This window comes from Bufo gargarizans, chromosome 2, assembly GCF_014858855.1.
Source record: "Bufo gargarizans isolate SCDJY-AF-19 chromosome 2, ASM1485885v1, whole genome shotgun sequence".
NCBI lineage: Eukaryota > Metazoa > Chordata > Amphibia > Anura > Bufonidae > Bufo > Bufo gargarizans.
The window spans coordinates 4,936,468-4,961,161 of record NC_058081.1 but is presented as its reverse complement, the minus strand read 5'-3'; positions in this window follow the sequence as shown (position 1 = coordinate 4,961,161).

The following is a 24,694-nucleotide window of genomic DNA, read 5'->3' as shown; positions in this document are numbered from 1 at the left end:
GTCCCGTAACACAGAATCTGGCTTCATGTCAGCAGAGAATCAGTCTTCATATCATAGCAGAGAATCAGGCTTCACGTCACCCAACATTGGAACAGTCCATTGTCATATATTTAGGCCCAGGCACCCAGGCAGAGGAGAGAGGTCCCGTAACAGAGGATCTGGCTTCATGTCAGCAGAGAATCAGTCTGCATGTCATAGCAGAGAATCAGGCTTCACGTCAGCCACCACTGCAACAGTCCATTGGCATATATTTAGGCCCAGCACCCAGGCAGAGGAGAGAGGTCCCGTAACAGAGAATCTGGCTTCATGTTAGCAGAGAATCAGTCTGCATGTCATAGCAGAGAATGAGGCTTCACGTCAGCCACCACTGCAACAGTCCATTGTCAGATATTTAGGCCCAGCACCCAGGCAGAGGAGAGAGGTCCCGTAACAGAGGATCTGGCTTCATGTCAGCAGAGAATCAGTCTGCATGTCATAGCAGAGAATCAGGCTTCACGTCACCCAACATTGGAACAGTCCATTGGCATATATTTAGGCCCCGGCACCCAGACAGAGGAGAGGTTCATTCAACTTTGGGTAGCCTCACAATATAATGGTAAAATGAAAATAAAAATAGGATTGAATGAGGAAGTGCCCTGGAGTACAATAATATATGGTTAAGGGGAGGTAGTTAATGTCTAATCTGCACAAGGGATGGACAGGTCCTGTGGGATCCATGCCTGGTTCATTTTTATGAACGTCAGCTTGTCCACATTGGCTGTAGACAGGCGGCTGCGTTTGTCTGTAATGACGCCCCCTGCCGTGCTGAATACACGTTCAGACAAAACTCTGGCCGCCGGGCAGGCCAGTACCTCCAAGGAATAAAAGGCTAGCTCTGGCCACGTGGACAATTTAGAGACCCAGAAGTTGAATGGGGCCGAACCATCAGTCAGTACGTGGAGGGGTGTGCACACGTACTGTTCCACCATGTTAGTGCAATGTTGCCTCCTGCTAACACGTTGCATATCAGCAGGTGGTGCAGTTAGCTGTGGCGTGTTGACAAAACTTTTCCACATCTCTGCCATGCTAACCCTGCCCTCAGAGGAGCTGGCCGTGACACAGCTGCCTTGGCGACCTCTTGCTCCTTCTCTGCCTTGGCCTTGGGCTTCCACTTGTTCCCCTGTGACATTTGGGAATGCTCTCAGTAGCGCGTCTACCAACGTGCGCTTGTACTTGCGCATCTTCCTATCACGCTCCACTGCAGGAAGTAAGGTGGGCACATTGTCTTTGTACCGTGGATCCAGCTGTAGTCCGCACACGTTAAAATGTGGGCAACTCTGCTGTCGTTGCGCAGGCACTGCAGCATGTAGTCGCTCATGTGTGCCAGGCTGCCCAGGGGTAAGAACAAGCTGTCCTCTGTGGGAGGCGTATCGTCATCGTCCTGCCTTTCCCCCCAGCCACGCACCAGTGATGGGCCCGAGCTGCGTTGGGTGCCACCCCGCTGTGACCATGCTTCATCCTCATCCTCCTCCACCTCCTCCTCATCCTCGTCCTCCAGTAGTGGGCCCTGGCTGGCCACATTTGTACCTGGCCTCTGCTGTTGCAAAAAACCTCCCTCTGAGTCACTTCGAAGAGACTGGCCTGAAAGTGCTAAAAATAACCCCTCTTCCTCCTCCTCCTCCTCCTCCTGGGCCACCTCCTCTTGCATCATCGCCCTAAGTGTTTTCTCAAGGAGACATAGAAGTGGTATTGTAACGCTGATAACGGCGTCATCGCCACTGGCCATGTTGGTGGAGTACTCGAAACAGCGCAACAGGGCACACAGGTCTCGCATGGAGGCACAGTCATTGGTGGTGAAGTGGTGCTGTTCCGTAGTGCGACTGACCCGTGCGTGCTGCAGCTGAAACTCCACTATGGCCTGCTGCTGCTCGCACAGTCTGTCCAGCATGTGCAAGGTGGAGTTCCACCTGGTGGGCACGTCGCATATGAGGCGGTGAGCGGGAAGGCCGATAGTTACGCTGTAGCGCAGACAGGCGAGCAGCGGCAGGATGTGAACGCCGGAAGCGCGAACAGACGGCCCGCACTTTATGCAGCAGCTCTGACATGTCGGGGTAGTTGTGAATGAACTTCTGCACCACCAAATTCAGCACATGCGCCAAGCAAGGGATGTGCGTCAAACCGGCTAGTCCCAGAGCTGCAACGAGATTTCGCCCATTATCACACACCACCAGGCCGGGCTTGAGGCTCACCGGCAGCAACCACTCGTCGGTCTGTTGTTCTATACCCCGCCACAACTCCTGTGCGGTGTGGGGCCTGTCCCCCAAACATATGAGTTTCAGAATGGCCTGCTGACGTTTACCCCGGGCTGTGCTGAAGTTGGTGGTGAAGGTGTGTGGCTGACTGGATGAGCAGGTGGAAGAAGAGGAGGAGGAAGCCGAGAAGGAGGAGGTGGCAACAGGAGGCAAAGAATGTTGCCCTGCGATCCTTGGCGGCGGAAGGACGTGCGCCAAACAGCTCTCCGCCTGGGGCCCAGCCGCCACTACATTTACCCAGTGTGCAGTTAGGGAGATATAGCGTCCCTGGCCGTGCTTACTGGTCCACGTATCTGTGGTTAGGTGGACCTTGTCACAGATGGCGTTGCGCAGTGCACACTTGATTTTATCGGATACTTGGTTGTGCAGGGAAGGCACGGCTCTCTTGGAGAAGTAGTGCCGGCTGGGAAAAACATACTGTGGGACAGCAAGCGACATGAGCTGTTTGAAGCTGTCTGTGTCCACCAGCCTAAATGACAGCATTTCATAGGCCAGTAGTTTAGAAATGCTGGCATTCAGGGCCAGGGATCGAGGGTGGCTAGGTGGGAATTTACGCTTTCTCTCAAATGTTTGTGAGATGGAGAGCTGAACGCTGCCGTGTGACATGGTTGAGACGCTTGGTGACGGAAGTGGTGGTGGTGTTGGTGGTACATCCCCTGTTTGCTGGGCGGCAGGTGCTAACGTTCCTCCAGAGGCGGAGGAAGAGGCCGAGGTGGCGGCAGCAGCAGAAGAGGCCGAGGCGGCAGCAGCAGAAGAGGTAGCAGGGGGAGCCTGAGTGACTTCCTTGGTTTTAAGGTGTTTACTCCACTGCAGTTCATGCTTTGCATGCAGGTGCCTGGTCATGCAGGTTGTGCTAAGGTTCAGAATGTTAATGCCTCGCTTAAGGCTCTGATGGCACAGCGTGCAAACCACTCGGGTCTTGTCGTCAGCACATTGTTTGAAGAAGTGCCATGCCAGGGAACTCCTTGAAGCTGCCTTTGGGGTGCTCGGTCCCAGATGGCGGCGGTCAGTAGCAGGCGGAGTCTCTTGGCGGCGGGTGTTCTGCTTTTGCCCACTGCTCCCTCTTTTGCTACGCTGTTGGCTCGGTCTCACCACTGCCTCTTCCTCCGAACTGTGAAAGTCAGTGGCACGACCTTCATTCCATGTGGGGTCTAGGACCTCATCGTCCCCTGCATCGTCTTCCACCCAGTCTTGATCCCTGACCTCCTGTTCAGTCTGCACACTGCAGAAAGACGCAGCAGTTGGCACCTGTGTTTCGTCATCATCAGAGACATGCTGAGGTGGTATTCCCATGTACTCATAATCAGGAAACATAAGTGGTTGTGCGTCAGTGCATTCTATGTCTTCCACCGCTGGGGAAGGGCTGGGTGGATGCCCTTGGGAAACCCTGCCAGCGGAGTCTTCAAACAGCATAAGAGACTGCTGCATAACTTGAGTCTCAGACAGTTTCCCTGGTATGCATGGGGGTGATGTGACAGACTAATGGGCTTGGTTTTCAGGCGCCATCTGTGCGCTTTCTGCAGAAGACTGGGTGGGAGATAATGTGAACGTGCTGGATCCACTGCCAATTGACTAATGCCTGTACCTGCTCAGGCCTTACCATCCTTAGAACAGCATTGGGCCCCACCATATATCGCTGTAAATTATGGCGGCTACTGGGACCTGAGGTAGTTGGTACACTAGGACGTGTGGCTGTGGCAGAACGGCCACGTCCTCTCCCAGCACCAGAGGGTCCACTAACACCACCACGACCATGTCCGCGTCCTTTACTAGATGTTTTCCTCATTGTTATCGTTCACCACAACAACAAAAATATTATTTGACCCAATGTATTGAATTCAAATTCAGGCCTTTTTTTAAAGACAACTAACACTATCTGGCTATCTATTTAGGTACTGTATTACACAAATACAGTCACAGCAGTAACCACAGATTTAGCTGACTATAAATTTGAGGCCTATTATTTAGGCGCTGGGTGACAGGTTTAGGTTTACTGACAGAATTAGACTTGGAAATGCACAGTAGCGTGTGTGTGAAGTTATTCTGAATGACCCTATGTGCACCTTGAATATTATATACCCTTTTAGGGATAGATTTCAAATAGCTCTGATATAGCAGAAACCACTAAATTAGGAAATTGCTAAATTGGGAATTGTATATCAACCCAGAACAAAAAATGTGCTTTGACGGACACTAAATAACTTGACCAGCCAGAACAGTACAGCAGTAACGACAGATTTAGCTGGATATAAATTTGAGGCCTAGTATTTAGGCGCTGGGTGACAGGTATACGTTTACTGACAGAATTAGACTGGGATATGGCCAAAAAATAACCACACTATTGATGGTTAAATGCACTTGGTGTGACAGCTTGACCAACCACACTACTGAGGGTTAAATGCACTTGGTGACAGGCGCAGCTTCCCCCTGATGTAGTATATGGCCAAAAAATAAACAGACTATTGCTGGTTAAATGCACTTGGTGTGACAGCTTCACCCTGATGTAGGATTTAGCCAAAAAACAACCACACCATTGAGGGTTAAATGCACTTGGTCGCAGCTTGTGCTGGCGCACCACAAGACACAAAATGGCCGCCGATCACCCCCAGAAAAATGTGACTGACAAACGGTCTGGGCAGCCTAAAAACAGTGAGCAATTGAGTATCAGCAGCTCAATGATCCACAGCTGCAGATCAATCAATTAATCAAGTCCTTTGGAGGAGTTAATCAGCCTAATCTCGCCCTACTGTCGCAGCCGCAACCTCTCCCTACGCTGATCAGAGCAGAGTGACGGGCGGCGCTATGTGACTCCAGCTTAAATAGAGGCTGGGTCACATGTTGCTCTGGCCAATCACAGCCATGCCAATAGTAGGCATGGCTGTGATGGCCTCTTGGGGCAAGTAGTATGACGCTTGTTGATTGGCTGCTTTGCAGCCTTTCAAAAAGCGCCAAGAAAGCGACTAACACCGAACCCGAACCCGGACTATTACGAAAATGTCCGGGTTCGGGTCCGTGTCACGGACACCCCGAAATTCGGTACGAACCCAAACTATACAGTTCGGGTTCGCTCATCCCTAGTCCTGAGGACTAAGGTGTCTAAGAAGCTAATTCTCTCGGTATTGGTTATGATTGTGAAGCCAAGTTCTGGATAAATGTTATTAAGATAGTGGTGGAAATGTAAAGCACTTGATGTAGGACCTTTCCATAGACAGAAAATGTCATCGATGAATCAAAGCCATATTTTCGCATGTTCCTGAAAAAGGTGGTGTGTATAAACAAACTGTTCCTCAAAGTGGATCATGAAAGAGTTTGCATAGGGCGGGGCTACATTAGCCCCCATTGCGGTACCCCGTTTTTGAACGTAGTACTGGTCACCAAAGAGGAAGAAGTTTTCCTGTAACACTAGACTGAGCAAAGACAGGCAGAACTCCTGCTGTGAAGGAGTTAGAGTGGAGGTGGTGGAAAGTAAATGTGCTGTGGCTTCGATACCTTTGTCATGTTCAATGGACGTATATAAACTGTTAACGTCCATAGTCAAGAGAATGGTGTCTGGTTCTGGTTGTATCTGTTTGATTTTTGAAATGAAGTCATTAGTATCTAATAAAAATGATCGTGATGTCTTGATAAGTGGGGTAAGTATACGATCTAAATAGATGGAGAGAGGAGACAAGATGGATTCCGTAGAGGCCACAATTGGTCTCCCAGGGGGGTTCTCTAGATTCTTATGTATCTTCGGCAGGATATAAAAAACTGGTGTTATTGGATGTTGTTTAGTTAAATAGGTTATGGTATTACTGTCTATTATGCCACGTTCTTGGTAGTGCGATAAGGTAGACTGGATTTTTTGGGCTAACATTGGTGTTGGGTTAGATGGTAATGGCACATAGGTGGTGAGATCACCCAATTGTTTTTCCACTTGGTTAATATACATAGATTTGTTCATAACCACTATTGCACCCCCTTTATCTGCTGGTTTGATAATGATATCCTGATTAGTCTGTAGTTCTGTAATAGCCCTTTGTTCTTCTATTGGGAGGTTATTAGTATGTTTGAATTTACCAGTTTGTTGAGATTTAATGATCTGTTGGATCATTCTTGCCTTATATAATGCACATCTACAGCACATCGCATTACTTATCCCCAGTCTTAGAATCTAGTGCGCATGCGCACCTCATACCTTGCCATCACATGTTCGCATGACGTCACTTGCGATCATGTTACTCGCTGAACCCGAACAGAGGTCAGACGGCCCACATGACTTCCGGCCCCACGCTTTAAAACGCTAACAGGGGGAGACATGCACAGCGCCTCCAGCACGTCCTTTTGCAGCCTGGCTTTAGGTAAAGATTATGCTCAATATAACTGACACTCATTCTGCTGATCAACTCTCTCTGGCTCACCTTCTATATAACTACCTTCATTTACTGCATTCATCCTTGATCGAACCTTGTGACCTTCTGGTGATTAACATAAATTGTTTGTGGTACAGCCCTATTCTGATTATTATGTTCTTTTTCTTCATGCCTTTGTGCTTTTTAACCAGTCGTACATCCCCCTTACTTTACCTACCCTTTACTTTCCCTAAATCAGTGCTATTAATCTGAGACTCACTTTTATATATATTTTTTCCCCTCTTCTTCTTTTTTCTTTATCTTTTTCTTCATGATGTGTCAATGATATGTAATGTGCACCGCCTTGAAAAGATAGTAAAACAGAACTTTTATATTTATACCTTTTCACAGATCCCTTGAGAAAGGTCTTAATAGGACCGAAACGTTGGGATACATTATGGCCTACATTATATGCTTGTTCCTATTATAACTATGGCGCGATCAGTCATATATTGACAATTCTTGATAATTTTTGAATTTTTTGTACTCAAATTAAAATTGTGGATGTGGCATGGGCTGGGAAGGAAAGGGGTTGGCTGACCCGTCTTTTTCATCATTGTCTACGCCTGTTTTAGGCATAGAAAATAGTCTAGACGAAAGGCCGCTTCCGAGCTGGTGTTGGATGTGCCGAAGTTATGGAGAGGCCTAGCTTAGGGGTTTATTAAGACAAGCATTTAATATAGAACAACGCTGAAGCGTTTGGAAACAACATCACTGGCAGGTTAAAGAGATTTAGTAATGTAGACTTTTGTTGTGAGATCTCAGTCCAGAAAAACGTAAAGGATACAATGAACTTGTAACTGAGCAGCCAAGTCAATCATGTATTCTCCGGCAATGGCCTCTTGGACATAGCTTTCTCAGATTGCCATTGAATTTTGGCAGGCTTCCCATGAGGCACTTGCTACCATGCCAGGAGGCAGCCTAAGTGGAGAAGTTAATTCCCACCTTGATGACCAATCTTTGATCTGTAAATGCTTGAGCTTCAAGGCTTCCAACAGGATCAAAACATCTATATGTGGGCAGATAATTGATTAATAGCCAATCAGCCCTGACATGCCCCTATAGCACTCAACCTCTGCTCTCTGCATTGGTTGCCAATAAAATGAAGAATAACTTTTAAAATCTGCTTCAGCAACTAATGCAGAAGTTTGTCAGATGGAAAAAAATGACGAATATTCTAAAAAACAAATATATAGTAATATCTTCAATATAGTGCTATATATTTCTTTTTGACCTACGCCTGTATTGATCGGGTAATATTTGCATATTACACGATCATTACATTGCCGATTTTTAGAGTAAAAAAAAAGTAGAATAGAAAGAATATTTGAATTTGTGAATATTCGCTGAATATTCTACAAAATATTCTCAAAATATTGCGAATTCAAATATAACCCCTGATGCTCATCACTAGTCATGATTTGCTACAAAATGCTAAATTGTCTTCAAATTTTTCATTAAAAAAATGGTATTTTTTATATATTATGGGTTTTTAACCAAATTTAAAGTCCAAATTACTATTAATTAATTCACATAAGTGCATTTAAGATATTATATATATATATATATATATATATATATACACTCACCTAAAGAATTGTTAGGAACACCTGTTCTATTTCTCATTAATGCGATTATCTAGTCAACCAATCACATGGCAGTTGCTTCAATGCATGTAGGGTTGTGGTCCTGGTCAAGACAATCTCCTGAACTCCAAACTGAATGTCAGAATGGGAAAGAAAGGCGATTTAAGCAATTTTGAGCGTGGCATGGTTGTTGGTGCCAGACGGGCCGGTCGGAGTATTTCACAATCTGCTCAGTTACTGGGATTTTCACGCACAACCATTTCTAGGGTTTACAAAGAATGGTGTGAAAAGGGCAAAACCTCCAGTATGCGGCCGTCCTGTGGGCGAAAATGCCTTGTTGATGCTGGAGGTCAGAGGAGAATGGGCCGACTGATTCAAGCTGATAGAAGAGCAACATTGACTGAAATAACCACTCGTTACAACCGAGGTCTGCAGCAAAGCATTTGTGAAGCCACAACACGCACAAACTTGAGGCGGATGGGCTACAACAGCAGAAGACCCCACCGGGTACCACTCATCTCCACTACAAATAGGAAAAAAAGGCTACAATTTGCACAAGCTCACCTGTTGAAGACTGGAAAAATGTTGCCTGGTCTGATGAGTCTCGATTTCTGTTGAGACATTCAAATGGTAGAGTTGGAATTTGGCGTAAACAGAATGAGAACATGTATCCATCATGCCTTGTTACCACTGTGCAGGCAGGTGCTGGTGGTGTAATGGTGGGGGGGATGTTTTCTGGGCACACTTTAGACCCCTTAGTGCCAATTGGCCATCGTTTAAATGCTACAGGCTACCTGAGCATTGTTTCTGACCATGTCCATCCCTTCATGACCACCATGTACCCATCCTCTGATGGCTACTTCCAGCAGGATAATGCACTATGTCACAAAGCTCGAATCATTTCAGATTGGTTTCTTGAACACGACAATGAGTTCACTGTACTAAAATGGCCCCCACAGTCACCAGATCTCAACCCAATAGAGTATCTTTGGGATGTGGTGGAACGGGAACTTCGTGCCCTGGATGTGCATCCCTCAAATCTCCATTAACTGCAAGATGCTATCCTATCAATATGGGCCAACATTTCTAAAGAATGCTATCAGCACCTTGTTGAATCAATGCCGTGTAGAATTAAGGCAGTTCTGAAGGCAAAAGGGGGTCCAACACCGTATTAGTATGGTGTGCCTAATAATTTTTTAGGTGAGTGTATATATATATTTATATATATATATATATATATATATATATATATAAGCTAAGCAAGTTTTAGGGGAAAAAAATATATATATTTCCTCATTTCCCTAGTTCTCTTCTTGGCCCTTTGTTGTTATTTGCAGGTAAACAATCTCTGCCTCTCCCCCCCCTGCAAAGGGGGTAAATACAAGTGCTGCTCTGAGTGACATTTATGACTACTGGGATACTCAACAAAAAAATGTAACTACAACTCCTCCATATAGAAACATAGAAAATTATTTCAAAGGCTTTTATCAACAATTACATGACATTTATGCAAAGAGTCAGTATTTGCAGTGTTGGCCCTTCTTTTTCAAGACCTCTGCAATTCGACTGGGCATGCTCTCAATCAACTTCTGGGCCAATTCCTGACTGATAGCAACCCATTTTTTCATAATCACTTCTTGGAGTTTGTCAGAATTAGTGAATTTTTGTTTGTCCACCCGCCTCTTGAGGATTGACCACAAGTTATCAATGGGATTAAGATCTGGGGAGTTTCCAGGCCATGGACCCAAAATGTAAATGTTTTGGTCCCCGAGTTACTTAGTTATCACTTTTGCCTTATGGCACGGTGCTCTGTCGTGCTGGAAAATGCATTGTTCTTCACCAAACTGTTGTTGGATTGTTGGAAGAAGTTGCTGTTGGAGGGTGTTTTGGTAACATTCTTTATTCATGGCTGTGTTTTGGGGCAAAATTGTGAGTGAGCCCACTCCCTTGGATAAGAAGCAACCCCACACATGAATGGTCTCAGGATGCTTTACTGTTGGCATGACACAGGACTGATGGTAGCGCTCACCTTTTCTTCTCCGGACAAGACTTTCTCCTGATGCCCCAAACAATCGGAAAGAGGCTTCATCGGAGAATATGACTTTGCCCCAGTCCTCAGCAGTCCATTCACCATATTTTCTGCAGAAGATCAATCTGTCCCTGATGTTTTTTTTTGGAGAGAAGTGGCTTCTTTGTTGCCCTTCTTGACACCAGACCATCTTCCAAAAGTCTTCACCTCACTGTGCGTGCAGATGCACTCACACCTGCCTTCTGCCATTCCTGAGCAAGCTCTGCACTGGTGGCACTCCGATTGCACAGCTGAATCCTCTTTAGGAGACGATCCTGGCGCTTGCTGGACTTTCTTGGACACCCTGAAGCCTTCTTAACAAGAATTGAACCTCTTTCCTTGAAGTTCTTGATGATCCTATAAATTGTTGATTAAGGTGCAATCTTAGTAGCCACAATATCCTTGCCTGTGAAGCCATTTTTATGCAACGCAATGATGGCTCCACGCGTTTCTTTGCAGGTCACCATGGTTAACAATGGAAGAACAATGATTTCAAGCATCACCCTCCTTTTAACAGATCAAGTCTGCCATTTTAACCCAATCAGCCTGACATAATGATCTCCAGCCTTGCGCTCGTCAACATTCTCACCTGAGTTAACAAGACAATTACTGAAATGATCTCAGCAGGTCCTTTAATGAAAGCAATGAAATGCAGTTGAAAGTTTTTTTGGGGATTAAGTTAATTTTCATGGCAAAGAAGGACTATGCAATTCATCTTATCACTCTTCATAACATTCTGGAGTATATGCAAATTGCTATTATAAAAACTTAAGCAGCAACTTTTCCAATATTTTCAAAACGTACAAAAAAGCTTGTACATTAGACAGTAATTATAACATATAAAATCAGCAGTAAGAAAAAGGGGGGGGGCTTCAGTGAGAAACAGAACATTAGAGGGGGCTGAGGGGTCGGCATGCAGGGGTACCCTGGGATACTCAGCAGCATGCTGTATGTGTAAGCCTCAGCCCTGAGTCTATGCTTGTAATCGTAGAAGGGGTTAATCTTTCCTGAAGAATCTGACTTAAGCCCAAAATTGTTTTCTCAGGAGGAGATTAATGATTTGGTAAGAGACTTCCCAAAGATGCCACTGAGTTACTTGGATCAAGGCTAAAAAGCAGGAATTTATTGTTGCCAGGAGTGTCATCTTCATGGTTTAGACATTGTGAAAAGGAGTTTGTTCCTTACTTCGCCCAGGAAGACAAGTTGGTTTATTGCATTGATGTCGAAGGTCTGATGGGTCAATTTAAAATCCAATATGAATCAGATCAATGGCTTCTTTTTATAGATTCTTTAAAAAGAAGTCTAAAAGCAGTTTTACTCCACAACGGTGGTTTTTACGCTTCCATACCTGTAGGTCATTCCGTACACTTAAAGGAAACCTAGGAGAACTCGGAATTGCTTCTTCGTAAATTTAAGAATGAAGACCATGGCTAGCAAGTGTGTAGGGACCTGAAGGTCTTATGCATGCTGCTAAGGCAACAAGCTGGGTATACCAAATACCCTTGTTTTCTGTGTCTATGGGACAGTCGAGACTGACAAAATCACTGGACCAAGAAGAGTTGGCAGCCGAGGGTGCTAACAGTCGGTGAAAAAAAATGTCCTCCGAGAAACTTTGGTACCTTCCCATAAAGTTCTTATGCCACCTCGCCACATAAAATTGGAATTCATGAAGCAATTCGTAAAATCACTTCCAAGAGATGGAGAATGCTTCAAATACTTGGTCACCAAGTTTCCAGGCCTGTCGGAGGCAAAATTGAAGGAAGGTGTGTTTGTCGGACCAGAAATTAGAAAGATTATCGTTGATCAAGAGTTTGTCAATACCATCACAGATCCTCAAAAAGAAGGGTGGATTGCATTTAAAGAAGTCGTACAGAAATTTTTAGGCAATAACAAAGATCCTCACTACAAAAAAATAGTCGGACGAATGCTGAAAGCATTTCTAGCTTTAGGTTGCCTGATGAGTTTGAAAGTGCATTTCTTCCAGTCCCACCTTGACTACTTTCCTGAAAATTTGGGAGCTTTGAGTGAGGAACAAGGTGAATGATTCCACCAAGACATTAACGAGATGGAAAGGAGATACCAGGGAAAATAGAGCATTACAATGATGGCAGACTACTGTTGGATGCTTCAGAGAGACATTCCAGATACTACTCACAAGCGTAAATGCACCAAGAGGAGCCTCACAGGGAAGAAGAATCGAGCTTAGTGTGTGTAGATGAGCTATTTCAGTTTAAAAAAGGATTTTCATGAAAAAAATTGTAATAAAACTTTAATTTTATAAGTCTATTTCCATTTATTTTGAGGTATTGCCTTATTTAACATAGTTACCTAAATTGTTAGGAAACGTGATGTCCTATGACAAAATGGAGGTCATTTGCGGATTCAGGGCACCCAAAAAACATAAAGATTACGTGAAATAACCAAAACAGCTCTTTTGAATTTTTTTTTGCAGACCTGTGTTAGTCTTCACTGTCAGGTGGAATTTCCTCACGCTTTGTGGTAACTAATCCTATACAGGATTGTAACGGAACCTTTCTTCTTTTCTTTAGACTTGCTCCAGCAGGAAAAACAAAGTTTAATTAATATGAGAATGAGCACTCGCAAGTGCCCAGGGGCGGCATTCAGTGTGTAGGTGTCACGGCCACGGTTATGGTCGTGACTCCTTGGGAGCCGCATACAGTTGCCCGCGGTTTGGGTAGTTGTGTCAACCGCAGCTGAGGCATTATGTAGTTGGCCTCAGTGCGTTTGCCGCGGACAACAGCTATGTGTGCGGTTCCCTTGGAGTTGTGTGTGTGTGTGTATGCACGTTTGTATGTCTGGTGTGCACTTTGTGTTGTTTGGTGCGCACAGACATCTTCCTTTCACTGTGGCTGCCCGTGGCAACGTTTTGTATGTTGTACATGTGGTGGCAGTGTCCCGGCCTTCGGGCTGTCTCCCAGGACGGCTGCCACCCATGTCGTTGCCTGCGGTAACAGCCACAGTGTGATTTGTTTGGACACTTCCCCTTTAAGTTGTGAGTTTCCCTTCTGTGGTGCTGGAAGGGTTAACTCCCTTCCCAGTGTGTGTGTGATGTCACTGGGTGTGTCCGACTGTGGGGTGTGGCTTCTTGGCCTACATAGCCTGAGTGCTTGGCATGGCTCAGTAGGTTGCTTCAGTCATCCTTGGCTGGAGCAGCCTCCTGTGCATATGACCTGTCAGTGAGAGCCACCCCTGTGGTCATAAAGAATTGTCGTTATGTTGATGTCTTTATGTGTGTGATGTTGTATGTAGTTCTGTTGGGACCTTCATATGTTTTGGTGCAGCATACGGTTCTGGATTCCTGTCTGCTTAGGGATCCAGTCAGCAAGGCTGTGGCAGGTTGGTGGAACTTCTCGTTCGCCTGCCATTTCCGTAAAGCTGTTTTAGTTTTTCCAACAGCTTGGCCATTGAGACTCCTGCTCCTCCGTATCTAGGAGGAGTAGGTCGTCTTACCCAGCTCCTAGCTCAGGGACCTGCGGAGGGTAAGTCAGGGCTCCGAGGTTCCTGCACATGGGTCCTCCTACCATCAAGGTCGGCCCATGCAGGTTAGGAGTTAGGGTCAGGTTAGGGATGCGTGAGGAGGTGACCTGCTCCCTATCCTGTTCTCATGGCCGAGTAGCTACTACATCATCTGGCATCTCACGGCTGAGGGTTTCCCCCATCCTCAGCCGTGACAGTATGACTACACCAGCTCCTCGCGTGGCGGCTACCTCGAAAGAGGGTAAAGCATGCACCTCCGTCTGCGGATGGGGTGCATGCGCGCTCTTCGGAGGGAGAGCGTTCTGGGGGTTTTGCCTCTGACGGCGCGGTGAGTGGCGTTCCTCGCCTTCCCTTCACCGTAGCCTCGTTTGGCGCCCCCCTGATATTTTGCACGTGGTGGTTGTTTGGTGTGCGGTGTGCACACCTTCTGAAGAGGGTGCAGCATGCAGTGCCATCCCCTTGTGGCCTGCATGCGCGTTCTCCGGAGGGAGAACGTCCCGGGGGGATTACCGTTAACGGCACGGATGGTGGCTTTTCCCCGCCACCGTACCTTCCGTGTCCGTGTTGGTGGTCCCTCGTCCCTCTCCATGTTCCCATCTCTGGTCGTTTGCTGGCAGCACTCCGTAAGTGGTCCAGCTGTGTGCTGGTTAGGAGTGTCTGCTGGCAGCGACTGGAGTGGGGACGTGAGTGGAGAGTCCCCTCGTCCATCTCTCAGTGGTTCTTTCCCCTGTGTCGGTGGTGCGGGCTGCAGGCCTCGTCCGACTGGCTAGTGTGAGCTGGGAGAGGATGCAGCTGACAGCAACTTTTTGGGAACCGTGTCTGAGAGTGGACGTCTCCTTCTCCCATCCCCTTGTGTTGAGTCCCTCACGTGTTTTTTTTTTTGGTGGGGGGGGGGGCTTTGAGGGGTGGGAGTGTCACGGCCACGGTTATGGTCGTGACTCCTTGGGAGCCGCATACAGTTGCCCGCGGTTTGGGTAGTTGTGTCAACCGCAGCTGAGGCATTATGTAGTTGGCCTCAGTGCGTTTGCCGCGGACAACAGCTATGTGTGCGGTTCCCTTGGAGTTGTGTGTGTGTGTGTGTATGCACGTTTGTATGTCTGGTGTGCACTTTGTGTTGTTTGGTGCGCACGGACATCTTCCTTTCACTGTGGCTGCCCGTGGCAACGTTTTGTATGTTGTACATGTGGTGGCAGTGTCCCGGCCTTTGGGCTGTCTCCCAGGATGGCTGCCACCCATGTCGTTGCCTGCGGTAACAGCCACAGTGTGATTTGTTTGGACACTTCCCCTTTAAGTTGTGAGTTTCCCTTCTGTGGTGCTGGAAGGGTTAACTCCTTTCCCAGTGTGTGTGTGTGATGTCACTGGGTGTGTCCGACTGTGGGGTGTGGCTTCTTGGCCTATATAGCCTGAGTGTTTGGCATGGCTCAGTAGGTTGCTTCAGTCATCCTTGGCTGGAGCAGCCTCCTGTGCATATGACCTGCCAGTGAGAGCCACCCCTGTGGTCATAAAGTATTGTCGTGTTGTTGATGTCTTTATGTGTGTGATGTTGTATGTTGTTCTGATGGGACCTTCCTATGTTTTGGTGCAGCTTACGGTTCTGGATTCCTGTCTGCTCAGGGATCCAGTCAGCAAGGCTGTGGCAGGTTGGTAGAACTTGGTGTTCGCCTGCCATTCCCGTAAGGCTGTTTATGTCTCCCTTTTCCCAACAGCTTGGCCATTGAGACTCCTGCTCCTCCGTGCCTAGGAGGAGTAGGTCGTCTGACCCAGCTCCTAGCTCAGGGACCTGCGGAGGGTAAGTCAGGGCTCTGAGGTTCCAGCGCATGGGTCCTCCTACCATCAAGGTTGGCCCATGCAGGTTAGGAGTTAGGGTCAGGTTAGGGATGCGTGAGGAGGTGACCTGCTCCCTATCCTGTTCTCATGGCCGAGTAGCCACTACATCATCTGGCATTGCACGGCTGAGGGTTTCCCCCATCCTCAGCCGTGACAGTAGGTGCCCAGGCTGCTCTGCCTTCTTTTCACTTTACTCCTCCCCAGTCTCTGCCTTTGCCCTATCAATGAGGCAAGAGACTTGGAGGGCGGGCAAAGGCAGAGACTGGGGAGGAGTAAAGTGAAAAGAAGGCAGAGCAGCCTGGGCACCTACACACTGAACACCGCCCCTGGGCACTTGCGAGTGCTCATTTGCATATGAATTAAACTTCGTTTTTCCTGCTGGTGCAAGTCTAAACAAAAGAACAAAGGTACTATTACAATCCTGTATAGGTGTGCTACATGCAGCACGCCAGACCTGCAGGGTATAGCAAGTGTGAGGTCACGGTATGGGCAATCGAGGGTTACTCACTTTTCTGAGGAGAACCCTGGGCAGGCATGCGACAGTGAAGGAGAGGTGGACACTAGTTCCTCTGGGGCACACTCTGTAAATAGGGACCAGGCCTGATGGTGTGTGAGGTGCCCTGGATGTTGCAGGTATTTTGAGTGCCTTAGGTAAGGTCCCTTTAAGAATCGTGACGCCAGTGCCTGTAACGGTGGCACACCGGTTTGCAGGAGGATTAATGGAGTACACAGTTGGTAAACCAAACGTTGCTTTACTTTAGGAAACAGTCCAACTTTATACAAGCAATTGCAGTAGTGTATAATGCAGTCCTTTACAGCACAAATGCACAGCAGGTTTACTTCACAGCACAGCAGGTTTCAATCTTGCAAGATACTTGGAGGGTATACAGTTAATGCTTTGCAGTACAATGCTGCTCTATCCCCTCAGCTATTCTAGCTGGCTGGATCCCAAGGCCTAGATGCCTAATTGCTGGCTTGAATCCTTGGTATATAAAATCCTTCCTCCAGTATTGGCACTTGCTTTAAATACTACAGTACCTTTGTTTCCTAGCTGGCTTCTCTGCTGGATTGGAAAGGTGGCTGCAGGTTTCTCCCAGGAGGTCCTCTCCTACTACTGGGGTGTCTCATCTGTATTTGTTGGCTGGATTACTGGTCTCCAGGCAGGCTGTACTCCTTCTAGCCTCCTGGTGCAACTAGAAACCAGGACTATCTAGTTGCATGTCAGGAGGAGGCCCTCAGCATATCTCGGGCTGGTGCCTTCTCACTTCTGTCTCCACAGACTCCTGACTATGACCTAACCCCTCCCTGTCTGGGCCTGGACATTTATACTAGGGGCTCCCTATCTCCCTCTAGTGTCTGGGATGTCTAATTACACCCAACTAGGCCTGCTGAGCATTAAAAGGCGAAACATACCAATGTAAAAACACACAGAAAATACATTACAATGCATGCATAAATATAATATCACTGTCCCTTGTGAGCAGAAGTAACACGTTGCCCAATTGACCCTTGTGCAGTGCCCACTCCTACCTAGTGGGACACTACAAGAGCCATGTAAGCACTGTAAATGGCCATATGGAGGTGACAGACTCCCTTTAATATAATGCTCCTGGGAGATAACCAGGAACCCCCTGGGCAGAAGAGAAGAGAAGAGAGTGTCTGGTTCATAAAAAAAAAAAAGATTAGAAATTAATGGAAACCCCATCAAAATGGTTTAGAAATAGCATTAAGAGGATAGTTGGATGCATCTTACACTCCTATTATGTACAACATACAAAAGACAACAACACAAAGGCTGTATGCCAAAAGCCAGGTATGTGCAAGCCATCAATCTATGAGACAGATGACAGGCTTAGTCAGCATACCTTAGAATAGCAGCCCTGTGCACTATGAGATATTCCAAACCAGCTCTTATCTGACTGAGAACCAGTAAACCTTAAAGTTATTTAGCATCTATAACCTTTCTATACAGTTTTGTCATGTAAAAACGAATTTGCATAAACATGGGCATATGGGAAAGACATGCAAATGAGCAGAATCTGCCTTGTTTTTCAGCTGTCATAAGACTATGAAAACCAATAGAGGGCACTATTGAGTTATTAACAGTGCCCTCTATTGGTTTCACAGTCTTATGACGAGACAAATATTCTTGTCAAAAGACTACAAAACCAATAGAGGGTGCTATTGAGTTATGAACAGCGCCCTCTATTGGTTTCACAGTCTTATGACGAGACAAATATTCTTGTCAGAAGACCATGAAACCAATAGAGGGTGCTGTTCATAACTCAATAGTGCCCTCTATTGGTTTCATAGTCTTCTTTGAGATTAGAATATTCGTGATCTACACTAGGATGATATCTGACACTGGGAAAGCTGGGTAATAACTCAGTGATAAAATTTGACACTGGGAAAGCTGGGTAATAACTCGAGATCTACACTGAGTTATTACCCAGCTTTTCCAGTGTCAGGAGTCTAAGATGCATCCAGCTATCCTCTTAATGCAGTTGCCAAACCTTTTTGATGAGGTTTTCATTAATTTCTAACCTTTTTTTATGAACCAGACAACTTATTCTCTTCCGAGCAGGGGGTGCCTGGTGTTCTTCCACTGACTTCTATTATATTAAAATGTATTTGGGCACCCAAATTATTTGGCCGAGCACTCGGATCTGCCGAACATTGCAATGCTCGAGCCGAACATTCAGCCGAACATGCTCGCTCATTACTAGTTACAGCCCACACATCCCCCCCCCCCTCAGAATGAGAAATAATCCAATCAACAGTACAGTTGAAACATTGTAGACATTGTGTTTCTACCGAACAACCAGACGAATGCAAAGCAGGTCACTGATTACTTTTTGTCTTACAAGTAACGAACCATAGGGAATTGAATATAATATTGCAACAATAAACATTATAGACAGCCAAAATTAAGGACGGTGGATAGTAGTCAAACACAATCTGCAACACTACTGATTGAGGGGTGCGATATACCTACTTCCACCAAATATTGATTGAGGGGTGCGATATGCCTGCTTCCACTAAATATTGATTAAAGGGTTCTATATAACTGCTTCCACAAAATACAGATTGAGGGGTGCAATACACCTGCTTCCACAAAATACTGATTAAGGAGTGTGATTTACCTGCTTCTACAAAACATTAAATAAGGGGTTCTATATACCTATTTACACTAAATACTGATTGAGGGGTGAAATATACCTACTTCCACAAAATAATGATTAAGGGGTTTTATATACCTGCTTCCACAAAATACTGATTGAGGGCTGCAATATACCTGCTTCCACCAAATATTTATTAAGGGGTTCTTTATACCTGTTTCCACAAAATACTGATTGAGGGGTGCCATATACCTGATTCCACAAAATACTGAATAAGGGGATTGATATACATGCTTCCACCATATATTAATTGAGGCCTGCGATACACCTGCTTCCACAAAATAATGATTAAGGGGATTAATATACCTGCTTCCACCAAATACTGATTAAGGGGTGCGATATACCTGCTTCCGCAAAATACTGATTAAGGGTTTGATATACCTGATTCCACAAAATACAGATTGAGGGGTACAATATACCTGCTTCAACCAAATATTGATTGAGGTCTGCGATGCACCTACTTCTACAAATTACTAATAACGTGGTTTAATATACCTGCTTCCATCAAATATTGATTGAGTGGTTCTATATACCTGTTTCCACAAAATACTGATTGAGGGGTGTGATACACCTACTTCTACAAAATACTGATAAAGTGGTTTGATATACCTGCTTCCACCAAATATTGATTGAGGTCTGCGATATACATGCTTTCACCAAATACTGATTAACCACTTCAACCCCGCTAGCTGAAACCCCCTTAATGACCAGGCCACTTTTTACACTTCTGCACTACACTACTTTCACCGTTTATTGCTCGGTCATGCAACTTACCACCCAAATGAATTTTACCTCCTTTTCTTCTCACTAATAGAGCTTTCATTTGGTGGTATTTCATTGCTGCTGACATTTTTACTTGTTTTGTTATTAATCGAAATTTAACGATTTTTTTGCAAAAAAATGACATTTTTCACTTTCAGTTGTAAAATTTAGCAAAAAAAAAACGACATCCATATATAAATTTTATGTTCTACATGTCTTTGATAAAAAAAAAATGTTTGGGTCAAAAAAAAAAATGGTTTGGGTAAAAGTTATAGCGTTTACAAACTATGGTACAAAAATGTGAATTTCCGCTTTTCGAAGCAGCTCTGACTTTCTGAGCACCTGTCATGTTTCCTGAGGTTCTACAATGCCCAGGCAGTACAAACACCCCACAAATGACCCCATTTCGGAAAGTAGACACCCTAAGGTATTCACTGATGGGCATAGTGAGTTCATAGAACTTTTTATTTTTTTGTCACAAGTTAGCAGAAAATTATGATTTTTTTTTTCTTTTTTTTTTCTTACAAAGTCTCATATTCCACTAACTTGTGACAGAAAATAAAAACTTCCATGAACTCACTATGCCCATCACGAAATACCTTGGGGTGTCTTCTTTCCAAAATGGGGTCACTTGTGGGGTAGTTATACTGCCCTGGCATTTTAGGGGCCCAAATGCGTGAGAAGTAGTTTGAAATCAAAATCTGTAAAAAATGACCAGTGAAATCCGAAAGGTGCTCTTTGGAATGTGTGCCCCTTTGCCCACCTAGGCTGCAAAAAAGTGTCACATATTTGGTTTCGCCGTACTCAGGAGAAGTTGGGGAATGTGTTTTGGGGTGTCATTTTACATATACCCATGCTGGGTGAGAGAAATATCTTGGCAAAAGACAACTTTTCCAATTTTTTTATTCAAAGTTGGAATTTGACCAAGATATTTATCTCACCCAGCATGGGTATATGTAAAATGACACCCCAAAACACATTCCCCAACTTCTCCTGAGTATGGCGATACCACATGTGACACTTTTTTGCAGCCTAGATGCGCAAAGCGGCCCAAATTCCTTTTAGGAGGGCATTTTTAGACATTTGGATCCCAGACTTCTTCTCACGCTTTCGGCCCCTAAAATGCCAGGGCAGTATAAATACCCCACATGTGACCCTATTTTGGAAATAAGACACCCCAAGGAATTCAATGAGGGGCATGGCGAGTTCATAGAATTTTTTTTTTTTTTGGCACAAGTTAGCGGAAATTAATTTTTTTTGTATTTTCTCACAAAGTCTCCCTTTCCGCTAACTTGGGACAAAAATTTCAATCTTTCATGGACTCAATATGCCCCTCACGGAATACCTTGGGCTGTCTTCTTTCCGAAATGGGGTCACATGTGGGGTATTTATACTGCCCTAGCATTTTAGGGGCCCTAAAGCGTGAGAAGAAGTCTGGAATATAAATGTCTAAAAAATTTTACGCATTTGGATTCCGTGAGGGGTATGGTGAGTTCATGTGAGATTTTATTTTTTGACACAAGTTAGTGGAATATGAGACTTAGTAAGAAAAAACAAAAACAAAAAAAAAACAATTTCTGCTAACTTGGGCCAAAAGAAATGTCTGAATGGAGCCTTACAGGGGGTGATCAATGACAGGGGGGTGATCAGGGAGTCTATATGGGGTGATCACCCCCCTGTCATTGATCACCCCCCTGTAAGGCTCCATTCAGACGTCCGTATGCGTTTTGCGGATCCGATCCATGTATCCGTGGATCCGTAAAAATCATACAGACGTCTGAATGGAGCCTTACAGGGGGGTGATCAATGACAGGGGGGTGATCAATGACAGGGGGGTGATCAGGAAGTCTATATGGGTGATCACCCTCTTGTCATTGATCACCCCCCTGTAAGGCTCCATTCAGACGTCCGTATGTGTTTTGCGGATCCGATCCATGTATCCGTGGATCCGTAAAAATCATACGGATGTCTGAATGGAGCCTTACAGGGGGGTGATCGATGACAGGGGGGTGATCAATGACAGGGAAGTGATCAGGAAGTCTATATGTGTTATCACCCCCTTGTCATTGATCACCCCCCTGTAAGGCTCCATTCAGACGTCCGTATGTGTTTTGCGGATCCGATCCATGTATCCGTGGATCCGTAAAAATCATACGGACGTCTGAATGGAGCCTTACAGGGGGGTGATCAATGACAGGGGGGTGATCAATGACAGGGGGGTGATCAGGAAGTCTATATGGGTGATCACCCCCTTGTCATTGATCACCCCCCTGTAAGGCTCCATTCAGACGTCCTTATGTGTTTTGCGGATCCGATCCATGTATCCGTGGATCCGTAAAAATCATACGGACGTCTGAATGGAGCCTTACAGGGGGGTGATCAATGACAGGGGGGTGATCAATGACAGGGAAGTGATCAGGAAGTCTATATGCGTGATCACCCCCTTGTCATTGATCACCCCCCTGTAAGGCTCCATTCAGACGTCCGTATGCGTTTTGCGGATCCGATCCATGTATCCATGGATCCGTAAAAATCATACGGACGTCTGAATGGAGCCTTACAGGGGTTGATCAATGACAGGGGGGTGATCAATGACGGGGGGGTGATCAGGGAGTCTATATGAAGTGATCAGGGGTTCATAAGGGGTTAATAAGTGACAGGGGGGTGTAGTGGTGTTTTGTGGTACTTTACACAGCTACCTGTGTCCTCTGGTGGTCGATCCAAACAAAAGGGACCACCAGAGGACCAGGTAGCAGGTATATTAGACACTGTTATCAAAACAGCGTCTAATATACCTGTTAGGGGTTAAAAAAATCGCATCTCCAGCCTGCCAGCGAACGATCGCCGCTGGCAGACTGGAGATCCACTCGCTTACCTTCCGATCCTGTGAACGCGCGCGCCTGTGTGCGCGCGTTCACAGAAAATCTCGCGTCTCGCGAGATGACGCGTATATGCGTCGTTGAGTGCACAGCTGCCGCCTCCGGACCGCAGATCTGCGTTAGGCGGTCCGGAGGCGGTTAAGGCGTGTAATTTACCTGCTTCCACAAAATATTGAAAAATGGGTTCTATATACCTTTTTACACTAAATACTGATTGAGGGGTGCAATATACCTACTTCCACAAAATAATGATTAAGGGGTTTGATATACCTACTTCCATAAAATACAAATTGAGGGGTGCAATATAGCTGCTTCCACCAAATATTGATTAAGAGGTTCTATGTACCTGATTCCACAAAATACTGATTGAGGGGTGCGATATACCTGCTTCCACCAAATACTGATTGAGGCAAGCAATATACCTGCTTCAACAAAATACTAATTAAGGGGTTTTATATACCTGCTTCCACCAAATACTGAATAAGGGGATAGATATACCTGCTTCCACCAAATATTGATTGAGGCCTGCGATACACCTGCTTCCACAAAATACTGATTAAGTGATTAAGGGGATTGATATACCTGCTTCCACCAAATATTGATTGATGCCTGCGATATACCTGCTTCCACAAAAACTGATTAAGTGGTTTGATATGTCTGCTTCCACCAAATATTGATTGAGGCCTGCAAGACCCCAGCTTCCACAAAATACTGATTAAGGGGATTGCAATACCTGCTTCCACAAAATACTGATTAAGGGGATTAATATACCTGATTCGACCTAATATTGATTGAGGACTGCGATACACCTACTTCCACAAAATACTGATTAAGGGGTTGGATATACCTGCTTCCACCAAATACTGATTAAGGAAATTGATATACCTACTTCCACCAAATATTGATTGAGGCCTGCAATACACCTACTTCCACAAAATACTGATTGTGGGGTGCAATATACCTGCTTACACCAAATATTGATCAAGGGATTCTATATACCTGTTTCCTCAAAATACTGATTGAGGGGTACGATACTCCTGCTTCCATGAAATATTGATTGAAGTCTGCGATACACCTGCTTCCACAAAATTCCTATTGTGGGGTGCGATATACCTGCTTCCACCAAATATTGATCAAGGGATTCTATATACCTGTTTCCTCAAAATACTGATTGAGGGGTGCGATACAACTGCTTTCACAAAATACTGATTTAGGGGATTGATATACAAACCGGATTCCCAAAAAGTTGGGACACTATACAAATCGTGAATAAAAACTGAATGCAATGATGTGGAGGTGCCAACTTCTAATATTTTATTCAGAATAGAACATAAATCACTGAACAAAAGTTTTAACTGAGAAAATGTACCATTTTAAGGGAAAAATATGTTGAATCAGAATTTCATGGTGTCAACAATTCCCCAAAAAGTTGGGACAAGGCCATTTTCACCACTGTGTGGCATCTCCCCTTCTTCTTACAACACTCAACAGACGTCTGGGGACTGAGGAGACCAGTTTCTCAAGTTTAGAAATAGGAATGCTCTCCCATTCTTGTCTAATACAGGCCTCTAACTGTTCAATCGTCTTGGGCCTTCTTTGTTGCACCTTCCTCTTTATGATGCGCCAAATGTTCTCTATAGGTGAAAGATCTGGACTGCAGACTGGCCATTTCAGTACCCGGATCCTTCTCCTACGCAGCCATGATGTTGTGATTGATGCAGAATGTGGTCTGGCATTATCTTGTTGGAAAATGCAGGGTCTTCCCTGAAAGAGATGACGTCTGGATGGGAGCAGATGTTGTTCTAGAACCTGAATATATTTTTCTGCATTGATGGTGCCTTTCCAGACATGCAAGCTGCCCATGCCATACGCACTCATGCAACCCCATACCATCAGAGATGCAGGCTTCTGAACTGAGCGTTGATAACAACTTGGGTTGTCCTTGTCCTCTTTGGTCCGGATGACATGGCGTCCCAGATTTCCAAAAATAACTTTGAATCGTGACTCGTCTGACCACAGAACAGTCTTCCATTTTGCCACACTCCATTTTAAATGATCCCTGGCCCAGTGAAAACGCCTGAGCTTGTGGATCTTGCTTAGAAATGGCTTCTTCTTTGCACTGTAGAGTTTCAGCTGGCAACAGCGGATGGCACGGTGGATTGTGTTCACTGACAATGGTTTCTGGAAGTATTCCTGAGCCCATTCTGTGATTT